This window comes from Lemur catta, chromosome 18 (genome assembly GCF_020740605.2).
Source record: "Lemur catta isolate mLemCat1 chromosome 18, mLemCat1.pri, whole genome shotgun sequence".
In the NCBI taxonomy this organism is placed as follows: Eukaryota; Metazoa; Chordata; class Mammalia; order Primates; family Lemuridae; genus Lemur; species Lemur catta.
The window spans coordinates 16933121-16949673 of record NC_059145.1 but is presented as its reverse complement, the minus strand read 5'-3'; positions in this window follow the sequence as shown (position 1 = coordinate 16949673).

Below are 16553 nucleotides of genomic sequence, written 5' to 3'. Positions count from 1 at the left end.
CTACAAGGATCTCAAACTAGACACCTCCCTACATACCCTAATAATTATGCATTTTGAGTTGAGTAAGTTCTTCATGCAGGTGCTATCTTAAAAACAGGAACAAATGAGGCTTAATAATTCATTTATTTTCACTAATCCTTACAGCAAATATTTATTGATTATGTAACTAATAATATAGAGATAAAAATAGCAGTTTTACTCACAAGGTACACATTGTATCTGGGACACAGAGAAGTGAACAAATAAAAGTGAGAAAGTATTGTAGGTAATCAGACAGAAGAAAGTACAGTGTGCAAATTGGAACATGAAGAAAGGAGAGTTTCTTTTATTCATAGGCATAGTATCTAGTATGCTCTTTGTATACCATTATTATATATTTTATATGTCTTGTTATTAATAATAGTAATGGCAAATCTCCATAAAAAGAGCACAATCACATGCCCTGCCTGGTACTGTGTAAGTGACACACTACTACTCAGGGAATTATGAATAATATGTTTCAAAAAATTTCCATTTCAATTGATCATCTCAAAGTAGTATGGCACTTGGGCCAGTCAATTTATCAGGAAAAGAAGATAACTAGATTATAGAATGGAATACCTTATCGAAAGTTAACCCATTGATGATAGTTGCCTAAATGGTTTTATGAAAAGATAGAAATAATTAAGGTTCATCCTTGACTTTTTGATGCCAACATCAAAAGAACAACATTGTCTTCTAATAAAAATCCCTTATTATTATTCTTACTGGTAGAAATCCATGATAAATTAACTTCTCATTAAAGCAATTCTTATAATAACATATAACTGCTAACAAATGTCTCTGAGTAGTTGCTCTTCTGACTAGCCTTACTGAATGAGATAATTTGTAATTTTAACTTAAGTGTGTGAAATTGAGAGTACTGAAAATGTAACTTATAAAGCACTTGAAAATGATTTGAATTCTTTAATTTTCTTTTTCTTTCTTCTTTTTTTTATGACACAGAGTCTTGCTCTGTTGGCTGGGCTAGAGTGTAGTGGCGTCATCATAGCTCACAGCAACCTCAAACTCCTGGGCTCAAGTGATCCTCCTGCCTCAGCCTCCCAAGTAGGTGGGACTACAAGGGTGTGCCACCATGCCCAGCTAATTTTTTTTCTACTTTTAGTAGAGATGAGGTCTTGTTCTTGCTCAGGTTAGTCTCAAAACTCCTGGCCTCAAGCCATCCTCCCACCTCAGCCTCCCAGAATGTTAGGGTTACAGGAGTGAGCCACTGTGCCCGGCCTGAATCCTTTAATTTTTGTAGTTTTGGTTCAACTTTGCTTGCTTTATTTTCTCATAGGTAATACAAATATAAATCTTTAGCTGAGCACTTTTGGGAATTATTTCAAAATTAGAATGCGTGGAGTCTGAATTCAATGTGTCTTATTCAAATCGCTTTATCCACAGAGTTGACTTTTAAATCTACCACTTTCTAGCTGCATGGCCTCATGCCAATCATTTGTCTCCCTTACACATGACCTGTGAAGATCAGAGGATATGCTTGTGGTTTCCAAAGTCATTTTTGCTGAGAAACCCATTCTTTAAATCAATATTTAGTCAGAACACAAATGCATAAAGCACATAACACTTTGGGGTTATTTAAAAAGGCTCTAATCGGTACAGCTTCACATATTTAATGTGTAATAAGTGGCTTTGCAACAATATAAAAAATAACAGTATAGAAATCATTACTTTCTTGATGAACACCAGAGAGGAAACGTGTAAATTTAATTATTTTTTACTTTCATCTCTCTTCCCACAATAGTGGCTAACATAAGTTCCTACCTATGGTAAAGTTTCAAAATCCACTATTAAAGATGTCTAATTTAACATTTTAAAGTTATAAACCATCCCATAGAGAGGAGAAATGAGCAAATGCTGGATACAATGAGATTGGACATGCATGTGTTAGGTGCCATATTAGTTGTAGATGTTACACAAAGGAAGAGTCTTATCAAATATGTTTGAGAAGCATAATGAGGAAGTTAAACAGGTTTCTTTATTGCAGTACTTCTCAGAGAATTATTTACACTGATGTGAGTTGTGATTCTTTGGTAAAGGGTAGTATTTCCCAAAGTCAGGGAGCAAAGTACTGAACTTTAGGAAAGACAGAGATGTGTTTTATGTATCATTTTATCCTCAGAGCCTCTCATAATATCTGACACATAACTGATACTCAATAAGTAACAGTGGATTGAATTCATTATGAGATTTGCTTCCTGTGTCACTCACACCTAAGTAGCTCTTTGCTTTGGAGTATATGACATTTACTCTCTGGCACTACTTCCCTACCTCTGCAATATAAGAGACTTTTATAAACACAAGAACAAAGCAAGCACAAAATAAACAAAAGCTCTGAATCTATAGCCAAGGGAACCACTGAAAATTTTCATCTAAACCTTCCTTACATTCTGACATCCAGAGAAGAAATTCTTGCTCAAATGGGCAAGTTTGTAGCCAACATAAGAAGACAAATGCGTTTAACTGTCTCAGTGTTTCACCCCATTTGTTTTATTATCTCTTACTTCTTTCTATGTGTGTTATGCCTAATAGACACTTGTCCACTTTTAATGGACTTCATTCTAGAAGGTTATGTTGAATTTAGTTTTTTAAGGTCATTCCAAGTAAATTAGCAACTTCTCTCTATTATGGTCATTACTATTGAAAATAGATGTGGGAAAGTATGCTTTTTATCATTAGTGAGCATACATGAACCAGAAATGTACTCTTCTAAATATAGTAAGTACATTTATCATAATATCTAATTTTACTTAATTCCCCTAATATTGCATGAGATAGATATTACTGTCTCTATTTTTTCAATGGGATAAAATTTGAGGATTTGAAACATTAAGCAAGTTTTCTAAGTACACATAGCTATAAAATTACAGAGTTGAGATGTGGATTCATTTTTATCCTGACTCCAAATCACGTACTCTTAAATAATAAATAATAGAAATTTGAAATACAAAAATCAAAGTTCCTCTCCCCTCCTGGCTTCCTCATTTGACTCTGAGACATCAAGGGAAACAAGAAAATATCTGCTATATTAAAACCCCTCAGTCATGAATTTGTACACTATCCCAGTTTTAGTATCAGAGTGATGGATGAGTTCAAACAGAGAGAGGTGAGGGATCAGAATATTAATATCTGAGATCTCAAATGATTTTCGCTCTCCTATGACAGTATTGAATGAGCTTAAACTAATGTTAGCAGCAAGATCTTCAAAACATCGTTCATCGTGGAGAAAAGGGAATCAATACTAACATCAGGATCTTCCTTCTCATTTAAAGCTTTAATTCACTTCTATGTACAACTTGTGTAACCCCAAGCAGCTAATAAATTTCATTTCATGGTATTGCCTATGAATTTTACATATTCATCTTGTATTAGCCCATTAGTCACCGCATGCATGCCTTCATTCATTATTCAACAAATATTTATTGAGGACCTATTATGTGCTGGCACTGTTGTAGGCTCTGGGATACATAATGGAACAAAATAGACAAAAATCCGTGACCTAATGGTGCTCACATTTTAATGAAGGAAGGCAGACTATAAATAAAACAAATAAGTTAAATCTCGAGTTATGAGAATAAGTGCTTTATAGTGGAAAATAACTCAGAGAAGGCAGGTGAGAAATTTTCGCGAATAGGGGTGAATTTTAAATTGTGGATTCATACAAAGACTTACTGAAAAGGTGAAATTTGAGTAAATACACCAAAGGGGTACAGAAATGAGCCAACTGGATATCTGAAGGAAGAGCATTCCAGGTGGAGGGAATGGCGAGGTGGCAGGTGTGCTGGAAGTGTAACAGTGAGGAGAAGAGTACTGGAGATGGATTCAGAGGAAACAGCAGGGCAGGTTGTGTTGAGTATTGCAGACCAGGAGTCAGCAAACTTGTTCTCCAAAGGATCAATTTAGTAAAAACTTTCAGGTCTGTGGCCCACATGATCTCTGCCACAGTTACTCACCTCTGGCATTGTAGTGAAGAAGCAATCACAGACAGTAAGTAAACAAATGAATGTGACTATGTACTAATATAACTTGATTTGATAAAGCAGGCACTGGTCAAATCTGCTAGTTCCATGGTAGACCACTGGGAACATTTTGGCCTTTAATTGAGATGAATATTTTGGCATTTTTTAAAAATTGCCACGTATTCTTTGATATTCTTTCCATTGAGAGGTGACTCTCCATCTTGCCTTGAATTTGGCTGGGCTTCTGACTTTTCTGATGAATGTAGTGTGTTGTAAATGATGCTATCTGACTTGCAAGGCTAGTTCATAAAGGGTATACAACTTTCAGTATTCTCTTGGGATCTTCACTCTACATAAAGCCAACCACCATGTAGGGAATTTGACTACTCTGAAGCTGTCGTCATATTGGAGAGACCACGTGGAAGGTTATCCTGAGTAAGACAGAGAGATGCTGGAAGAACCCTAGCTGTTCCAGCCTCCAGGTATTTGTGTCATGCCAGCTCAGGCACCAAACCCGTGAGCAAGGAAGGCTTCAAGATGACTTCAGCCCCAGCCTCCATCTGCCTATAGTCACATGACAGACCCCAAAACAAAACAACCTAGCTGAGCCTGGGAGGTTCCCAGGGCCTTGAGGGGGAATAATAAATGAGTAATTTTTTTAAACCTTTCTGCTTTAGAATATTGTGTTAGACATTACTAGATAACTGAAATCAGTAGCCTTTTAAGTATTTTGAGCAAGGGAATGATATAATATCAATCTTGTGTTTTAACAGGATTTCTCTGCCTTTGTGGGTGGCAAAAGAGAATCAGGGAAACTATTTTAATAATCCAGGCAAAAGATATTAGCGGTTTGGAGCACAGTGATAGCAGTTACTGGGGCCAGGAGAAGAGGTAGGATTCTGTTTAACTATACTTTGTGCAGGCAACAGCTTTACCAGATAGATTAGATGTAGGGTATAGGATAAAGGGTTGAACAAAGATGTCGCCAAGATTTTTGATTATCTAGCAGAGTGTAGTTGTCATCTACCAATTAGTGGGGAAAATATGGGAGTTGCTAATTTGAAGCTCAAAAATCAGGACCTGAGTTTTGGACTTGCTAATTTTTACATGTGTATCCAAAATCCAAATAGAGAAAGCAAGAAGGTAGATACGTGTGAGTCTAGCTTTCCTAGAAGAGGTCCTATGTGGAGATATATGTAGAACACTGTCCACATCTAGAAAAGATTGAGTCATTAAAGCATAAAGGGAAAGGAGGAAGATCAAGTACTTTTGGAGCACTTACATTTTAAGAGGGCAAGATGTGCAAGCATGTTCAAGAGAAAAGGGCCAGAGACGTAGGAGGAAATTTAAGAAAGAGTGACAGCCAAGTAAGCCAAATGGAAGTGGTACTGATGCATGAATCAAGACAGGCATTTATCACGAAACTGACCACCCAGAAAACAGTGTGAAGATTTAAAATCTATTTTGTCCTCATTCATAAAATGCTGACAATCAGTGCTCACCTCTTGAGTTCATTCTACCTGCAAGGACAAGGAAAATCTTAGCAAATATTTTCTATTACAAGTGCAATTTTGGACATTGATGGAGGATTGGCAGGAATGTGGAACATTTTGCTAGGAATGATACCAAATTATAATAAAAAACACAAAAGATTGGGACAAGATTCTTTGGCCTCTCCTGGGTTTGCTGAGCATCAGGGATCATCTGCCACTATAATCTCTCTTCTATTCTAAATAGAGATTTTTGTACAGGACACTGAGTCTGCAACAATCATTTCTGTTCATACTCACAGTTCAAATGATTATCAGTGGTGCCGTATTTGTTCTATATGCTACATGTGGTCACAAATTTAAATATATAAGCTGCAGAAATGTATCAGTTTAACCATCCTATAAGTGGGGCTTTACAAGAGGCACAATTAATCTACTTTGCTGGGTTTTCTCCACTATATTTCCTCATTTATTTATTTTAATCAAAACATAGTTATCACGGTCCTGTTATTGCCCCCCTTAACTGTGCTGATGTTAAATAAAATGGGAAAACTAAAAAAATAATGCTCAACAATAGACCCATGCAATTTGTCTTCTAAATAAATGTTTGAAATGAGCTCCCCAAAGATTGTATGTGCCATTAAATGTTTCCCTTTCAAATGAACCACTAATATGCCTCACCGTTAGAATGCAAAACCTGCTTCATTACTCATTTAACAACCCGGGGAATTAAAACCATCCTTTTCTTTTCCAATGTTTGAAAGATGAATTTAAATTCTAAATCCCATGTTTTCCTCATTATTAGGGACTGATAATGGACATAATGCATGCAAAAGCTAATTAACTAACAAAAAATTCATTGAAAAAGTCAAGGCAGGGTGTATTGATGGAGTACTGATGAATGACACGTAAATGAGCTGTTAACAGGGCACAGAAAGAACACAGCAGGCACCACAATTGATCTGATTGATCTATGATGACATTACTGGATTTCAGAAATTTGAATTCAAAATATCACCTAAACAAGAAGAGGTTTGAATGCAGGCAGAGGAGTTTAGTTTAGTCACTATAAAGAAACCTCTAAAGTGAGGCAGGGTTTATACAGGCAAGTACATATTGGTAAATATTTTAAATATTGAAATTTTTACTCGCAATAAATTTGTACACTGTAATTTTGTTCTAAATACACCATTTTAAGACCTTTCTGTGGGTGCATAATCCTGAATGTCTGATTTCTTAACCTGGCTAGAGGTTTATCAATTTTATTGATCTTTTTGAAGAATCATCTTTTGGTTTTGTTGATTTTCTCTATTGACTTCCTGTTTTTAATTTCATTGATTTCTGCTCTACTTTTTATTATTTATTTTCTTCCACTTAACTTTGGATTTAATTTGGTTTTTTGTTTGTTTTTCTAGTTTTCTAAGGTGAAAGCTGAGATAACTGATTTTAGATCTTCCTTCTTTTCTAATATATGCATTCAGAGCTATAAATTTCCTTCTGAGCAGTGCTTTCAATCCCTCCCACACATTTTCTAAGCTGTACTTTCTTTTCATTTAGTTCAAAAGATTTCTTTATTTGTTTGTTTTTGAGAGTTCTTCTTTGACCCACGTGTTATTTAATAGCGTGCTGTTGAATCACAAAGTATTTTGGGATTTTCCAGCTCTCTTTCTGTTACTGATTTCTAATTTAATTCTATTGTGGTCTGAGCACAGACATTGTATGATTTCTATTCTTTTAAATTTGTTAAGGTGTTTTCTATGGCCCAGAATGTGGTCTCTTGGTGAACGCTACATGAGAGCTTGAAAAGAATATATATTCTTCTCTTGTTAGACAACGCGGTCAATAGGTGTCAATTATATCCAGTTAATTGATGGTGCTATGTCTTATGGATTTTCTGCCTACTGCATCTGTATATTTCTGATAGAGAGGTGTTGAAATTTCCCACTATGATAGCGGATTCATCTATTTCTCCTTGCAGTTCTATTGTATTTTGTTCAAATATTTTCATGCTCTGTTGTTAGCCACATGCACATAAAGGATGGTTATGTTTTCTTTGAGAATTGACCCCTGTATCATTATGTAATTCTCCTCTTTATCCCCGATAACTTTCTTTGCTCTGAAGTCTATTCTGTCTGAAATTAATATAGATACTCTCACTTTTAAAGTTAGCATTAGCATGGTATATCTAACCACCGATTACTTTAAATTTGTATGTGTCTTTATATTTAATGTGTGTTTCTTGCAGGCAGCATATATTTGGGAATTGTTTTTTGATCCCCTCTGACAATCTCTGCCTTTTAATTGATGGATTTATTTATTTATTTTTTTTAGCTCAACAATAATATTGTTTATTTAGTCATAATTGATGGATTTAGACCTTTGCTGTTTAAAGTGATTAATGATATAGTTGGATTAATATCTACCATGTTTGTTAGTTTTCTATTTGTTGCCATTCTTCTTTGTTCCTATTTTGTCTTCCACTCTTTTATGGCCTTTTGTGGCTTTAACTGAGCATTTTATGTGATTCCATTTTCTCTCCTTTATTAGCATATCAATTATATTTACTTTTTGTACATTTCTTAGTGGTTGTACTAGAGTTTGCAATATACATTTACAACTAATTCAGATCCACTTTCAAATGACACTGTACTACTTCATAGGTAGTGCAAGTGCAAGTTAACTCATAATAACAAAATAATCTTAATCACATTTCTCCTGTCTCTTTTATCATTGCTGTCATTCATTCACTTATACATAAGGATACATAATCATATGTACACAAAAGGATATATAATCAAATATATTCTTGCTATTATTTTGAATAAACTTTTATTTGTTAGAACAATTAAAATAGGAAAAATGAAAAGTTTTATTTTACCTTAACTTCTTCTAATGTTCTTTCTTATTAATGTAGATCTATTTTGACCTATATAATTTTCCTTTTCTCTGATGAACTTATTTTAACATTTTTTTCAAAGCAGATTTACTAGCAACAAATTTCTTCAAGTTTTTGTTTGCCTAAGAAAGTATTTCTTCTTCACTTTTGAAGGGTAATTTTGCAGAGGACAGTATTATAGGTGAGTAGTGTTATTTATTTTTTTTTGGGTTCTGTTAATATTTTAAATATATTACTCTATTCTTCCTTGCATGGCATCTAAGGAGAAGTCAGATATAATTCTTATCTTTGCCTCTCTGTAGGTAAGGTGTTTCCCCCCACCCACTCACCCCCACCCCCCGCTGACTTCTTTCAAGATTTTTCTTGGATTTTCTTCACTTGAATATGATATACCTATATGTAGTTTTGTTGATATTTACCCCGCTTAGTGTACTCTGAGCTTCCTGGATCTAGTGTAGTGTCTGATATTAATTTTGGAAAACTCTCAGTCATTAATACCTCAAATATTTCTTCTGATCCTTTCTTTTTTCTTCTCCTTCTGGTATTCCTGCTATATACATATCATACCTTTCGTAGTTGTACCACAGGTTTTGTAAACTCTGTTCTGTATTGTTTAATTCTGTTTTTTCTCTTTCATTTCAGTTTTGGAAGTTTCTATTGAGATATCCATAGCTCAGAGATGTTTTTCTTACCCACGTCCAGTCTACAAACAAGCCTATCAAAGGCATTCTTCATTTCTGTTTTTATCTCTAGTATTTCTTTTTGTTTCTTTCTTAGAGTTTCCCTCTGATTAGATTGCTGGTCTGTTCTTGCACTTAATCCATTAGAGCCCTTAGCATATTAATCGCAATTGTTTTAAATTCTTGGTCTGATAATTCCAACATCCATACTATATCTGAGTTTGTTTCTGATATTTGCTCTTTCTCTTCAAACTGTGTTTTTTGCCTTTTAGCATGTCTTGTAATTTTTCTTGACAGCCAGACATGGTGTACTGGGTAAAAGGAACTATAGTAAAAAGGCCTTTAGCAATATGGTTGGTAAGCTGTGGGCATAGAGAAAGGGTTCTATGGTCCCAAGATTAAGTATCAGTCTTAAGTGAGCCTGTACTTCTGGACTGCGAACTTCACAAGTGCTTCTCTGTTGTTATCTGCCACTACCCTCCCTTAGGTGGGACAGGATGGCAAGGGAGACCTGGAGTTGGGTATTTTTTTTCCTTCTACATGGAAGACAAGAGGGGCTGGAGTTCAGCATTTCCCTTTCTCCATGTGCAAGGTTAGAGCTAACTGGAGTTGGGTATTTTCTTTCCTCTGGGTTGATTAGGTTCTGAAAAACAAAAACAAAACAATTGTTTTAACTCCTATAAAATAATTTCTTCTAAAGGCAGACCTTGTTAAGGAGAAAAGAACACTCTGGCATATTACAAAATGGTTACTTTCCCCCTTCCCCTGATGGAAGCATGAGGGGATCTTTCTCTGATATTCACCATGAAAACCTGGTTGAGCTCCTGAAGGTAAATCTCATGAATTTGTGGGGCTCTCTGATGACTGGGCTCCCTGGCGTTTTTATCTCTCAGACTTGTCCACACTGCACCTCCAGCAACTCATCAATTACAGTTTAGGTTTTCCTGCCCTCGCACTGGTTCTTGGACAGGTTTCTACTCATGAATTTCAACTCAGGTAAGTTGTGATTTTCTGTGTTTGCCTAGTGTCTTTCCAATTTTGGGGACAGCAGTTTGTCCTGTGACCTCACTTCTCTCAGAGATCTAAGAAGACATTGAGGTTTCATCTTTTTACTTGTCAGGATGCAGTATGATGTCCAAGTTCCTTACATGCCAGACTGGAAAAAATAAGTATTCTAATTATTATTTTACAATAATAAGCATTTACATTATTACCAGAAAATTCAAACAAATTTCCATTTGTATATCTTAAATAAAATACATGTTTATTACTTTTCCCACATTTCCACAATGTTTCCTTATTGATTTGTAGGAGCTCTTTACATACAGGATATTAATTCATTATTTTTTACATATGTTTCAAATATATTCCTTCATATTAGTGTCCTTCAGAATAAAATATTGATATAGTTTTAATGTTATGTTCTTTTTATTCATACACAAATTATAGAAGTAAACTATATATAGTAGTATATAGTAACTACAGCACTAAAATATTTTACTTTTTTCCCCTTAGATTAGAATATTAGGAAGAACTTCTTCATCCAATTCTATATTTTTTGTAATATCACATATATATACACATGCATGTACACCTGTGTGTGTGTGTGTGTGTTCCATACTTGGAACTTATTTGTGTAAGTTGTGGTATGAACTGAGTATTATTCTTGTTTCCAAGAACATAGTTAGCTATTTTAATGCTATAAAACACTTACTGAATAATCTGTCTTACCCCTACCCCCATTCATCTGAAATGTATTCATCATAAAAAAAAAATCCCCATATGAGTTCCTCAAGCACATGATAGTTACTCACAGATCCTTGTCTTTGCTTGTGCTGTCCCATTCACCACTACTACCCATCTTTCCTTTTCTTACATGGTGTATACTCTTACTCGTTCCTTAAATCCTTAGTTTAAGTGTCAAGAGTTGTGCTTTTTCTCTGCTTATGATAATTCATATTGAATAACATTCAGTTGTTATACATTTAACTCTCCCGCTACGTTGTTTGTTCCTGGAGGGCAGGATCCATGTCCTTCATTCTACCTTTAAATAAATATCCATTAAACTCTGTGAACCAAAACCAAACCTTACCCTCAAGGAGCTTATGGTCTAGTTTTAGTTTTGGCTCCCCAGATTCCCATGAGGCACAAGATATACTACATGCCCTCATTAAATAGCTGTGGCCTATTTACTGTTCTGCCATCCTGGGTAGGTGAGAAGTTATGTTCAAATGTAGAGACCCTTTTAATTGTATACAGAAACAAAGACCGATCAGATTCATGACATTACTAAAAATGATGTTGTATTAAGGGTTATTGAAAGAAACAGTTATGTTTAATATGAAAAGAAAAAGAGAAAAAATACTAAGTTGGGGGGGCAGAGAGGATAATCAACTTCAAATATCTGAAGTATCTACGGAAGTAGACATATATTTTTTTCTATGTGGCCCAGGGATCATACATGAAAAACCTAAGGGTATAAATTTCAAGTTGGTATAAGGATACTTTTTGTAACACCCAAATGGTATCAGAGTGGAATGAGCTGTCTTGGGGAGTATTTGGCTCCCACTTTTGAAGCTATTCCAGTATTTGACAAACCACTCAGAGAAAACACCTTCACATGCATTCTCAACATATTTACATTAAAGAGCAAATTTTCCAATATTAGGATAATTGGCAGGGATGAAAGGTCACAAAATTGCATTAACTGTATTGTTGATAAATAATAGTGGCTTCACCACCAAAGAATAACGCAGTGTTTGAAAAGCATTCACAATTACCACTGCCCTCATTTGTAGACCCCTCATCATGGGGCTGTAGTTTGCATAGAGCTATTTACTTCCTATACACTCTCTCAATTATTCACGAAGATTTCTTTTTGTATTTGAAAAAATAAAACATTTTCAGAACCATCTTGAAAGTTCACGATGCCTCTTTCCTGCAACAAATGTTATCCCAGTCTCCATTTAACCCTTTCAGCTTAATGTTCTGTGCGACAGCTATTGCTGTTAAAAATATATGTATTTGGGGGAGAAAAACAAAATATCTATATTAGTCAAAATTTGGCACTGCACCTGTGTAATGTTACTTGGATTGTAATATCTGACCTTTGACCTCATCATGTTTACTTATAGAACTAATTATCATATAGTAAAGGAGATACCACTTCAAAATGGCAGCTTCATATTATATTTTATATTAAAACTCTTAAAAGTTTTATTATTGAAAAATAAAAACATCCTTAACAGTCCTGAAGTAGAATGATGTTAGACATATAATTTAGGAATAGATCCTCAAAATGTAATATCATCTGTGTAGGTAGGATGTCTGATATGCTCCTAAACTAATTTAATTCATATATTCTTGAAAATTCCCACCACAAGTTCTTTACATGTATAAACAGATGTTGCTTTTTTTGAAAGGATGAAGATGAAGATGAGTATTGCTCAACATGCGTAAAAACTAATAGTGATCATTTTTTACATTACCTTTCACCATTAACATATTGGGTTCTCTCTTTTACTACAGACAACAATCTATTTCATATAAACATGTTTATTGAACTATGTTTAAAATAAATATGCATAACAGTATTTATAAGCTCCAGTAGATATTTTACAGTTCTAACCCTGAAGAAACTTGGTTGCCCTGGAGTGCGGCAAAATCAGAAATATCAATTGTTTTAAAGTGTCTGCATTTCAGTCATGTAGTCTGGCAGATTGCAAACATACTGTTGTTCTGTAGGAGGTGGAAAATGCTCATGACATTATCTTAGGCCAGGCCCCCGGCCTGGAAGATCAGCGTACCTCTGAGCTGCTAATTTTGCCAGTTCAGTCTTTGTTGTCTTTGTGGAGAAAATCAAAGGTATATTAGTTGATTCTAGTTGCAAATCACAGAAATGTTGCGATCAGGCTCTTTGAAAGTCTCATATATTCATTTAACACTTCATTAGTTGAAAATTCTTTCCTTAGGTTCCAGTTATTATCTTTCCAGTTTAAATCTAGAAAACAACAACAGCAACAAACATCTTTGCCAGCTACTTCACATTTGGAGAATTGCACACTGTAACTCAGCTTGGGGGAAGGTGATAGCATTGGCACTGATTTCATTTTCTAAGCCTTTTGTTGAGGATATTTACTAGTAATTGGACTAGTTTTAAGTGCAAAATCTGTGGGTGAGCATCCCCCTCCGATGGAAGAAACCTGGAGTTTACTGGCTAGCTAGCAAATGTAAAATTAGGCAATTTTGCTGGGAGCTAAATATATACGGTTAAATGTGTGTGACTATTATACAGCTGCAGAAAGTTCCACATGCCAGTTTATTTGCTTATGGTGTTTTGGAAAATGGAATCCTTTAGAGAGAGAGAAAGAGAACACACAGACTTTCAACTCCATTGATTTTAATTTAGCTAACCATAGACTGGCAAGCACTGCAAAATTCATGCACCCAATGAGACAAAAGAGATAAGACAATAGGTACAGGGGCCTTAATTATCTGTAACTGACAAGACAATGACCTGTCAAGTTGATGAAAATTATTTTCCATAAAGCCCGGATGCTATGGTAGTACAGTATTAAGCTTTAGAAGGTCAAAGGAGCCTGGACTAAAAAGAAGTTTCTTGCCATTAAAATGAGCATGCTATGAAAAGATGGAGACCGGGGAAGATGCTCATGATGTGTCAAGTGGAAAAAAAAAGCTAGAAAATAGTATAATCAATATCCTCCCATTTTGGTGAAATTTAAATACACCAAATCATTTTGAACTGTTCCACCAATGTAGTATGTGTATATGGTCACTTCTCTTCTGTTTTATTTATTTATTCCTTTCAATTAATGATGGTACATCCCATTTGCCCTGCTAGGAAAAAATCCAGTATTGTCTCTCTGTCCTTGTGCCAAATACAGAGAGGCTCAGACTCTGAATGCCAATGTCATTGCTTCTCAATGTCACACCATGTTACTGTCAGAGGCTGGTCATAAAAAACTTCATGCTTGTCTACTGCTACTGGGGTATCCTTTCTGGTTGAATACTCTGCCAGAGTAGAGCCCATGAGGTGTCCAGGACGTAGCCCAATTTAAATCATACTTCCATGGTTCTATTCTTATTCCACAAAACACAATCATGGAGCTGTTAAGCCTGTGTTTGGAAGAGTTTAAGCAAGATAATTTTAGTAGTCCAACCACTACAACAAATTCCTGCTCTTCTGGGCTGAGCCCAAGTCACTGGGCTAAACCATCCTGTATCACATTAACATGTATCTCTAATTTCACATCCAGTGAGTTTTTGGCACCAAGAAATGATTGACATTTTAGTCTATTTTCTTTCTTGTCTCCAAAAGCCTGAGGTCTTCCTTATATTAACCGTTTTTGGCTTTCCAGTTAGTTACAACTAATTTCAGGGTAATGAATGGCCAACATTCTTAAATTCACATATCCAAGAGGGCAAATTTGAGCATTCAAAAAATAAATAAAAATGAAAATGCTAATCTGATTTATTTGTTTCTAAAATAGAAAACAAAATTCTAAAAACAGTAAATTGTTTGTTGATTCAATAATCTACCTAAGTTTCTATCTTCATATGTATATTTGCTTTAAAAATACTGAGATATTAACTCTAATTGGCAATTTTCCTTTTGCTTTCTTCTAATGTGTACTGATCCTATTTTTTTTCTTTAGTTCTCTAGAAGTAGCATGCATTATCTATGTCATAATAAATGTTTGAAATTATAAGATTGACATATTTCTACTATACTTCATACATGTCGAATATTTTCATTACTCAACTTCAGTAAAGAAATTTGTAACTCTAATATGGGAGCTTTGAAAACAAATAAAATATTCAACCAGTAATGAGGATAATTATCAATATGAGACCCAAAGATTTATAAGTAAAAGTCACAGTTTACTAAATTTCCCTATTTGTCCTTCTATTTCTCCAGATTTATGAAAGTTAGTAGTAGAATACCTCTGCTTGAATTTCTAAACAACTCACTCTTAAAGTGTCTGGCATATCTGATTGTACCAAATTATCATCTTTCTACTTTAACCACACTTGCAGTTCTGGGAGCCAGGAATAAAGATAATTGGATAATATGCTCCAAAATATTTTTCTCTAAAATGTGTCTAGGTATTTAAAGGCCAAAAATATCTTTGGCTTCAATTACCCAGAAAAGTAGTTTCTTTATGTCCTCTATCTTGGATTGCTTGATCCATTGCAGAATTTCCTCAAAAGCCAAGAGTATTAAAAAACAAACAGGATTTCATTTCAATAAGCTCTTCATTTTTTTTTTTCAATACCTGAGTTTCCAGGGCAATGATTCTGAGAGTTTTGCTGCGTTTATGCTCCTATTGTTTTTCTTTCTTTAACAATAGTGAACATTCTGAACATCCAGAAATAGAGGTATATGGGGGATAAAGAAGGAGTAATTGGTAATAATTAATTGCAATGCTAATCCCACATGAAATTTTATACAAGGATATGTGTAGTCATATCTGGTTGCAAAGCAGCTTACTTGCTTGTAGAGCACCTCATTTGATTCTGGCCAAATAATACACAGTAAATTAGAGAATATTCCCTTATATAGATCATGGCCAGTCATCTTTATTTTAGGCTCACCTCCTACCTAAAGAGATAAAATCGGACTTTGCGGTAAAACACACAATGAATGAATGAAAGCTGTCTGGACCATCTTGGTGGTAAATATCCTGAAGTTCATCCTTCCATTTTTAAAAAGTCCCCTAACTTATGTTTGATAAATATGAACAAACTTTTTTAATGTTGTATTTTAAATGCTTTAGGAAATGCTTGTATTTCATTTCATTTTGTCCAATGCTCATATCTTTCATCCTTTGCTTATCTTTTGGAAGTGTCTGTCCAACTAGAGCTCTGCCCAGAAGATATTCGGCAAGGACATCTTCTGCTCTCAGGTATAAAAGTGAGTCAAACGCCATTATTATTTTTACCCTTTAGGAAAAACCTGTGAAAATCCTGATTAAATTTCCTTTTATAAGACTCCCTCTCATATTTATTAACTGAAAGGTTTGGGTCAGATCAGCCACATGTGCTCTCTGTAGTTTATCAGCAGAAGGATTCTTTAAAAGATTAAATTGCACAGGGCTGACTTCTAAAGTGCAGTGGGGAGGGAAAAAAAAGCCACCTAGTAAAAACGCTAAAACTGTTACTTTCTTGGGAAATACTGTAGAATTTTAGAAAATTAAACATGTTACATTTAAACCCATTTGTACTTGAGACTGAATTGTTTATAGATGCTTGAAAGAACCATTATTTGTGTGTAGAGATAAGCAAATTAAAGAATCATAATTACTCATAACTATGTTTTATATTTCTTGAAATTTTAAAGTAGTCAAAAAAAATCAGTAAAATCAAGCACGAAGAAAATATTGCATTATTAATAGTATATTTAAAAGTAAATAAGATTTTTGAATTTCTTTATAAATCATATTTAGTCAACATTATCCTTCAAGCATCA